The 9,882-nt window shown below is 39.9% G+C and overlaps 1 pseudogene; it reads right to left on the bottom strand.

Annotated features, from left to right (window-relative positions):
- Positions 1–4,961: 4,961 nt before the first annotated feature.
- On the bottom strand, positions 4,962–6,139 carry LOC102143313 (ADP/ATP translocase 2 pseudogene; annotated as a pseudogene).
- Positions 6,140–9,882: the final 3,743 nt, after the last annotated feature.

The raw sequence follows: 9,882 nt of genomic DNA, 5'->3' as shown, positions 1-9,882 counted from the left end.
AAATACAGTATCTCCAAAACACAATAAAGTAAAAGACAATAAAATAAGGTACACCTACACTCCTACCATGGCCTATTTCAAGTTTCCAACAGTTTAAAAACTGGCTTTTAAAATTCCTGAAACTGGGGTCTTCCAATTCCAAAATGTCATCATAGATGCAACCCCAACACACACACACAGAAAACCCAAAATAAATATACAGCACTGAAATTATCTCAACAATAGCCCAGAACTAAACTATGAGGATGAATTGGTTCCCAGGGCCACAAAGTAGCAAAAAAAACTCCAAGCAGACAGTAAGAGAATCAGATTTCCATATCCTCAACATCACTCACCCCAATCTGCCTGGCATCAAGTATGTAGAAAATTTCCCTTTACACAGTTTATACACTGGAAAAAGTGAGATTAAAGTGGAGAAGCAGCTTCACCACCATCTTGGGTTCCCTGGCAAGAGACCCTTTCCTGACTCAACTCATGGGAAACATCATGAGTGACTAAAGGGAAAAATATCCCTGAGGAAAGCCAGAGAGAAAGAGTAGAGATGGAACTACCATTCCAGCCCTGGAAACTCTCCTCTGTAACTCGACCAAAGAAGATGCCAAATCAGACTGGCTGTTCAGCAACACCAAGCTATAGGAGGCACATTCTGCAGGCCCCCTGGGCATGCACCCCCAGACAGCTTTTCCACAGGGCTGAGCTATCCCCTTTGGGACCTCCCCAATTTGGGACAGGCAGGCACTGATCAGTTGTTTGAGCCGAGGCAAAATTGACACACCAACAGCAAATGATCACCAATGTGTAGCATTTGTGCACACCAACAGCAAATGATCTGAAAAAGAAATCCAAAAAGCAATGTTATTTCCAATAGCTACAAATATAAAACACCTAAGAATCAAGTCAACCAAAGAAGTGAAAGATTTATACGAGAAAAATTATAAAACACTGATGAAAGACATTGAAGAAGACACGAAAAAATGGAAAAATATTCCATGCTCATGGACTGAAATAATTAAAATTGTTAAAATGACAATGCCACTCAAAGCAATTTACAGATTCAATGCAATCTCTATCAAAATACCAATAACATTCTTTGCAGAAATAGAAAAACAATCCTAATATTTATATGGAACCATAAAGGACTCCGAATGGCCAAAAAAAAAAAAAAAAAAAAAAAATTCTGAGCAAAAAGAATCAAGCCACAGGCATCACACTATCTGACTTCAAAATATCCTACAAAGCTATAGTAATCAAATCAGCATGGTACTGGCACAAGAACAACACATAGACCAATGGAACAGAATAAAATACTCAGATATAAATCCACAAATTTATAGCCAACTCATTTCAACAAACGCACCAAAAGCATACAATAGGGAAGGCGGAGTCTCTTCAATAAATGGTGCTGGGAAAACCAATATGATATGCAGGAGAATAAAATCAGACCGTATCTCTCACCACATGCAAATATCAAATCAAAATGAACTAAACATTTATATCTAAGACCTCACATGTGAAACTACTATAAGAAAATGTTTGAGAAATGCTCCAGAACATTGCTCTTGATAAAAGATTTTTTGAGTAAGACCTCAAAAGCACAGGCAACCAAAGCAAAAATAGAAAAACAGGATTACATCAAGCAAAAGAACTTCTGTACAGCAAAGAAAATAATCGACAAAGTGAAGAGACAATCCACAAAATGAATAAAAACACCTTCAAACTATCCATCTGGCAAAAGATTAAAAACTAGAATATATAAGGAACTCCAACAATTCAATAGCAAAAAATAATAACCTGATTCAAAAATAGGCAAAATATCTGAATAGACATTTCTCAAAAGACACACAAATGGCCCACAGATATATGAAAAAATGTTCAACATCACTAATCGTCAGAAAAATTCAAAACAAAACTACAGAGAGATGTCACCTCACCACAATTAGAATAGCTTTTGACAAAAAGACAGGAAATAATAGGTGCTGGCAAAGATGCAGAGAAAAGGGAACTCTCGTACAATGTTGGTGGGAATGTAAATTAGTACAGCCACTATAGAAAACAGTATGGAAATTCCTCAAAAATCTAAATATAGAGTTATGACATAAGCCAGCAACTCTACTCCTAGGTATACATCCAAAAGAAAGTAAATCAATATGTTAAAAAGATATCTGCATTCCCATATTTATTGCAGCACTATTCACAATAGCCAAAATATGAATTCAACCAAGGTGTCCATCAATGGATAAATGGTTAAAGAAATGTGGTACATATACACAATGGAATATTATTCAGACATAAAAAAGAATGAAATTCTGTAATTTGCAGCAGCATGGATGAAACGCAAGGTCATTATGTTATGTGAACTAAGCCAAGCACAGAAAGACAAATATCACATGTTCTCACTCATATGTGGGAGCTAAAAAATAGTGGATCTCATGTAGATACAGAGTAGATTGGTGTTTTCCGGAAGCTGAGATAGTATGGGGAAGGAGGGAATGAAGAGAAGTTGGTTTGTGGTACAGATATACAGTAGCTAGAAGAAATAAGATCTGGTGTTCGATGGATCATCAGCGTGACTATAGTTAACATTAATCTATTGTACATTTCAATAGCTAAAAGAGAATAATTCCAATCTTCCTAAAGAAAAGATAAATATTTAAGGTAATAGATATCCCAATTACCCTGATTTGATTATATGAATGTACCAAATGAATGTACAAATTACCACATGTACCCCTAAAATACGTACATCTTTTATGTATCAATAAAAACATAAACAAAAAATTAAAATTTAAAAAAAAGTATATGAAACTTAACAATCAACTCTCATGACCTGGTTTAAGCCAGCTTCAATATATAGCTGGACAGACATGTGACTTAGATTCTACAATCAGATGAACCTATAATGGAACTTCCCACAGCAATGCAGAAGGGTTGTCCCTGAAACAGGCCTGAGATGCATCTGGGCATTGTTCCTGATCTCAGAGCCTCCTGGCCTACCGGGAGGTTTTGTAACCTTTTTTTTAAATTATTTTTTTAACAAACGCCTCTTATGCTTTGACTTAGTAGTGTGGATGATCTTATTTGTGAAGAACCCTGGTCAATTATAATGAGGATCTTTCTGTTTCAGGCAGAGATAGGTACTTGTAAGCAGAATTAAGTATTGCCTCCACTGAGCCTGTCTTTAAAGTTTAGAATAACCCCACGAGCGTGAATTCAGGTTTCATCCAATCCCGTGTGTTCCCCATTGATAGCAGTGTTAGGCAAAAACAACCTCATACTCAGATTTCTCTGCAACTCAAGATATTTGAAGGGTGTGGCTTTACTGTGTAGTGAAGCATCTAATAAGAGTCTCAAAAGACTTGGAAAGAGTGGGGAGTAATTCTCTCCATTTCAGTGGTGCCAGCTCTCACACTCACTAAAGAGGCTGAAAAACTCTGAAGACAACAGAGGGACCAGGAAGGGCATCCATCATGGACATTTTGATAACCTCTCCCAAAAAGTTAGTTCCACGAACTTTACCTTAGATAGTGTTCCAGCACTTTCTGGACCATCTGCCTCTAAGATACCTGAAATGCTTGTTTAAAATTATTTCTGCCTTGCCCAGCCTCCTGAGTCATAATATCCAGAGTCAAGGAATATACATTTCAACTCGTGCTTAAATTTTTTAAGAAATCAAGCTTCTTTATAACATCGCAGAAAAGGGCTCTCTACCCCCAGCACACCCAAATATATATACACACACACACACATTTTATGTATATGCACACACAAATTATATATATATTTAAGTATGTATGTATATATTTATATATAAATGCAAACATACAGAAAATCTGGTATATATACAGGTGTATAGGTATATGCAGAAATTTTTATTCTACATGGTGTAGATATATGGAATTTTATATAATCTACATATACAGAAATTTCTATATATAGAAAATTCTGTGTGTGTATATATATGTTTATATATACACACACAGAAAATCATAGCTACATAACACAAATTACGTATTTAGCCATGCCAGACATAATATTATTATGGCATGTTTAATAAAAAATTTTAACCTATGGTTTTGGATTAAAAATAAAACTCTCCACAGTGCCTTGGAGATGTGAGAAAGAGTTGAGAGGAGCCCAGTCTATTTGGCCGGGAGTCACCATCTTCTCCCATTTTCTCTCCGTATTCAAAAACTTACTGGCTCCAAGGGAGTTTGTCCCCAGGTAGTTCTCTAAAGAGTGCTCTACCCAGGCAGCTTCTAAATGCTGCTGCTGCTTATCATTCATAGAAGATAGAGTGCAATTAAAAATAATAATAGCTAACCTTTAAGAAGGCCTATTTGCAAGACACCATGCTAAGCACTTTGAATGGATCTTTCAGTTAATCCTTACAACATGTTGATGGAGGAATCATCATTATTCTCATTCTGTAAGTAAGGAAAGTAGGTGTAAGCTAATTATCCAAGTTCTCAGCAAGTTAGTGGCAGAAGCAGAACATGATCGGTGAGAGTCTGACTCCAGAGTCTATACTCTGAAGTTCTGCACCACACTGATGGTGCCTGGCAGTGGTTAGGTCAAAGATAGAGGAGGGAAATGAAAGGTACCACAGCAAGCTGTCTGACACATGCATAAGGACCTGGAAGAAACCCCGTGACTCAGAAAATCTTGCAACGTTTCACACAGGGCTGGGTTTCCTCATTAGCTCCTGGGGACTAGTCTGTGACATATGGATGGTGGCAGTGTCTGTGACCCCACCCACAGTGTGTGGCCTGAAAAGTTGTAAGCCATATGTGTATAATTAAGTGGCTACGGTTCTTATTATAGTGGATGGATTCTGTCGGTGCCATCTTATTCTTTTGTTGTCTTCATTAAAACCCAAGTAAAAGAACACTTCCTAGGGCTTCTACTGGACAGAGTGGACTCTGGGTGCTTGCCGACTGAATTCTACCTCTCAACTGTCTTGCTTTTGTTTTTTATTTTAGATATTTTTATTTCTCCAAATTTGTTATTTATCAGGAGTGACTGAAATACAAAATATAATTGAGTCCCATCATCATCATGGAAATGGCTTTAAGAGAAAACTGGTTAGATAAATATTATTGCTTCCCATCTTCAACCAGTAAATAGTTCCCACTGATCAACTGACAGCCAGGAGTCTGTCAAGAATGCTCAAGATATGTTACATAATACAACATGCCTGCTCACAGGGGGAAAATAATCCTAGGAAATAACTTATGTGTACTTTTTGATTTCATCATACAAGACAAGCACAAAAGCACCACCCATGCCTCTGAGAACATTGGACCAAGCACCCTTGAAAAAAGCTTTGTCTCCTTCATCACGAGCAATCTTCCTCCAGCAATCAAGTGTGCCTGTGTACATGATGTCAGTTGCTTTGAGTTCTGACTGCATCATCATGCAGCAGCAAAGAGCGTCAAATGGATAGGAAGTCAACCCAGCAACAGCAGTGATGGACTGTGCCATCATCCAGCTGATGATGACGTGAGTGTTCTTGGGATCTGGAAGCATTCCCTTTACAGCGTCACAGATACTGAAGTAGACAGCTCGGTAGATGGTAATACCCTGCACAGGCACGTTAAAGCCTTGGTACAGGCCCTCAATCCCATCCGATTTGTAGATCTTAACCAGGCCGTCGTCAAGACCTCCGAATTCCCTTTCAGCTCCAGGTTTACCCACATCAGCTGCTAGAAAGGTATGGGCAAAACCAAGAGGGTGCACAAAACATAAGGATGTGGCCCCAGTGGCACTGCCCAATGCCAGATTCCTTGCAAAGTCGCGTCAAAACTGGGTCCTCTTGTCCACACCAGCCAGGAAGATCTGCTTGTATTCATCTTTGAAGGTGAAGTTGAGAGCCTGGGTGGGGAATTATCTGATGACATTGGCCAAGTTACTGTGCCAGAAGGACAGGACTCCCTGCTCCTTGGGAATACAGACCACAGTCTATAATGCCTTTTTATTGCTTATCTGCAGTGATGTCCTTGCTGGCATGCTGCACCTGCAGCAGCAGCTTGACCCCCCTCGATGGACACTACTGCCATCTTGGGGATGGCCACAGCGACACTACCTGCCAGGAAGTCCTCGGCGAAGGACAGAGTGGTATCCATCATGTTGAAAGGAAAGAGGAGGCAGGTGGCTAAGGGACTTGAATGGGCTGGGAACTGGCTTTGACTCCGAGGCTGTGGGGCCTGTCTTGCTTTTTGCAGGTTTCAAAGGAACTAAAGCCCTTCCCTTAAAGTAATGAATCATTGGCCTACTAGGTTCAAATCCTAACTCTACCACACAAGCTCCGCAACCTCAGGCAAGCTAGCTGTTGTTCTTGGTGGTGGTGGTGGTGGTGGCAGTGGTGGTGGTGGTGTTTTGGGAGGGGGTTAATCTATAAAAGATGAACATTCTTAACTCACAGGAAGGAAGAGTAAATGAAAACATTTAGCAAAAGTCCTGGCAGAGTAAATACTCAATGAATAGCAACTACTTGAATTTTTACAAAAACCCTCGTCTCTTCCTAAATCATTTATTCATTAATTCTTTTTACATAAGTCCCTTTGACGAACTTTTCCAAGTTCTGTGCTTTTGCTTTGTGTACACGTATCCTGACAGGGACACTGACAGAGGATATGTGTATATGTCGTTAGACCTGGGCTCACTTTCCCTGCAAGAGCAATGTCTGGAGGATGCCACCCCACCTAGTGCAGTTTGCACAGTGATGCCTACTATAAGTGAGCCCCAAAGTCTGGAGAGCCAAGCTATCTCTTCCTCCATGCTCTTTATCTTTTCTCTCCAACAAGCAAGATCATGGTTTCTTTTCACATGGCAATAAATAGAAGCAGCAAGTTGCTCCTTCACGTTTTGCCTCCCATCCCTCTGTCATCTGTGCACAGGCTGCCCGGTTCTCTGCATCTCTCTACATGGTGTTATCTTGAGACTCTGTGCATAACAGAGAATGGCAAATCAAATCCACATCCCAAAGCCACACTGAGGAGTGAAACAAACTCAGATAAAAGGCCATGCCTATCCCGACAAATGAGGAGTGCCAGCCCCATCAGCTAAGGTAAGGCTGAGTGATGCCTTTCTGAAGAAATGTCAGGATTTCATTTTCTAGCTTGCCCCCAGTGCGTCTCAGGTTGACATCTTTCATGTGTTTTTGACATTTATTCATATGAATAAATGGATTGTTTGATCTTTCTGGATTTCCTTCTCAGTGACCAACCAAGGAAAGAAAAATGTAAATGCATCATTTTAAGCCCTCAAGCCACTAGTTGTAACTGCAAGACCGATAAGCAAACAGACTTTTTACTCTCTTCTTTAACCGATTGATATGTTTACCATTTATTGGGTCTTATAAGTGTAGCTGCAAGCTCCCTGACCTCAAATCTCATGAGCAGAGCAGAGTTTGTGAATCTGAGCAATCCTGACATTCAGAGAGGGAGAATTCTTTGTTGTGGAGAGCCATCTGTGCATTGTAGGATGTTTGGCAACTCCATAGCCTCTACCCACTAGCTGCCAGCACCACCCTCTAATCGCATGTGTCCAACAAAAATATTTCCAAACATTGCCAAACATCCAAAGGGGGGTCAAATTGCCCCTGGCTGAAAACCACTCAACTAGATAGACATGTAAGTGAATACCTATAATACAATGAGAAGGTGGTAAAAGGTGAGATGTATCAAGTGCTACAAAAGGAAAAACTTGCTCCGCCGGGGAAAATGAGGAAGACTTCACAGACGAAATGGTAACTGAGCTAGATTTAGAGCTGTTGTTTTTGAAAATAATTCCTCATTTTGAACTCAAATTAGCCTTCTTACATAACTATTATCTCTTGGTCTAGGCTTTGGTTAAACGTTGTGTGTTAGTTAGTTTTAGATAATAGTTGTGTAAGAATGCAAATTTGAGTTGAAAATAAGGAGTTATTCCCAGTCTTGGTTTAGACTTTCTCATTTGATTCTCTGAAGTTAATAAATGCAAAAACCAACCCTCTACACAAGTATTTCCCAGCTCACATGATACTGTCTGAATTTACTGCTATGGACCCTGGTCTTAAAGGAGAGAAGAATAAGGGAAGAGATAAATGAGTGAGCTTCAGCCACTGTCAATGAAGAGGAGGTCAAAGAAGGGAAAGCAAGTACTAGAAACATATGAACAGTATCCTCTCTCTCCAAGCAGAAGCATCCATTTTTACATTAAAAACAAAAGTCTGGACAAGAACTTTCACAGTCTGATACCTTTTTCTACTGTGAAATGAGAAAAAAGTGAGCCGTAACAATTGAGTTTTTGATATTTCATTAGTTTAGGCTACTGCATTCAACACTTACCCAGAAGCCCTATACGTGCAACCACTGCTGTTGACCAGTGTTGTTTCCTTTGTTCTCCAGGTCTTAACTGTTTGCTCCTCTCCAGGTTAAGAAAAGTTCCAGCTGAAACAATAGGTTCTCAGACACTCACTGCTGCAGACCAGTCATGCTGCACAACCACACACTGTCATTGCCCTATCTCTGCAGAGGCGTGTAGGCACCCAGGAGCCCAGTTATTTCTCATTGACTTTGAATACTGATAAACATACAAAGTAAGAATGAAGGGACTGGAGAGAAGTAATTCTAGTATGGTAGAGTAAGAACCTCTAAAAATTCGTTCCTCCATAAAAACAATAAGAACACTAGTCCAAAAAAACAGTTAAAATCAATTTTCTTAGAGCTCTACAAATTAACTAAAGGCTTGCAAGGATCCAATAAGCATTTATTCAAGAAAAGTGGCTGAATCTCACTTAGAAAGAGTGAGCTTTCTGGTGTTTGAATTTGTCTAGTCTACTCTCCCCAGCTCTGTAATAGCGTTGAAAATAGGCAGCCTCAGAAACTATAAACACCAGCAGCTTAGCAGCCACTGGGGAGGAAAGAACAGGTTTAGAGCTTCCTAAAATGCCATAGAGAATTGCCACTATTTAACCTATCTGAAAGCTCTCTGGAAAAGCCTCATTCACATCTAATTAAACTTAAGAACTTCTGCACAGCAAAAGAAACTATCAACAGAGTAAATAGACAACATACAGAATGGGAGAAAATATTTACAAACTATGCATCTGACAAAGGTTTAATATCCAATATCTGTAAGAAACTTAAACAAATTAACAAGCAAAAAACTAACAACCCCTTCAAAAAGTGGGCAAAGAACATGAACAGACACTTTTCAAAAGAAGACTCCATGCAGCCGGCAAGCATATGAAGAAACGCTCAATATCACTGATCATTACAGAAATGCAAATCAAAAAAACAATGAGATACCACCTCACACCAATCAGAATTGCTATTACTAAAAAGTCAAAAAATAACAGATGCTGACAAGGTTGCAGAGAAAGGGGAATGCTTATACACTGTTGGTTGGAGTGTAAATTAGTTCAATCATTGTGGAAAGCAGTGGTGATTTCTCAAAGAGCTAAAAACAGAACTACCATTCGACCCAGCAATCCCATTACTGAGTATATACCGAAAGGAATATCTTTTTTTTTTTTTTTTTTTTTGAGACAGAGTCTCGTTTTGTTGCCCAGGCTGGAGTGCAGTGGCGTGATCTCGGCTCACGGACAGAGTCTCGTTTTGTTGCCCAGGCTGGAGTGCAGTGGCGTGATCTCGGCTCACGGCAAGCTCCACCTCCCGGGTTCACGCCATTCTCCTGCCTCTGCCTCCGAGTAGCTGGGACTACAGGCACGCACCACCACGCCCGGCTAATTTTTTGTATTTTTAGTAGAGATGGGGTTTCACCGTGTTAGCCAGGATGGTCTCGATCTCCTGACCTCGTGATCCGCCCGCCTCGGCCTCCCAAAGTGCTGGGATTACAGGCGTGAGCCACTGCACCCGGCCCAAAGGAATATCTTAAAGA

This window comes from Macaca fascicularis, chromosome 15, assembly GCF_037993035.2.
Source record: "Macaca fascicularis isolate 582-1 chromosome 15, T2T-MFA8v1.1".
Lineage (NCBI taxonomy): Eukaryota > Metazoa > Chordata > Mammalia > Primates > Cercopithecidae > Macaca > Macaca fascicularis.
Note: the sequence above shows the minus strand (reverse complement) of the source record. Positions and strands in the feature narration are given on the sequence as shown.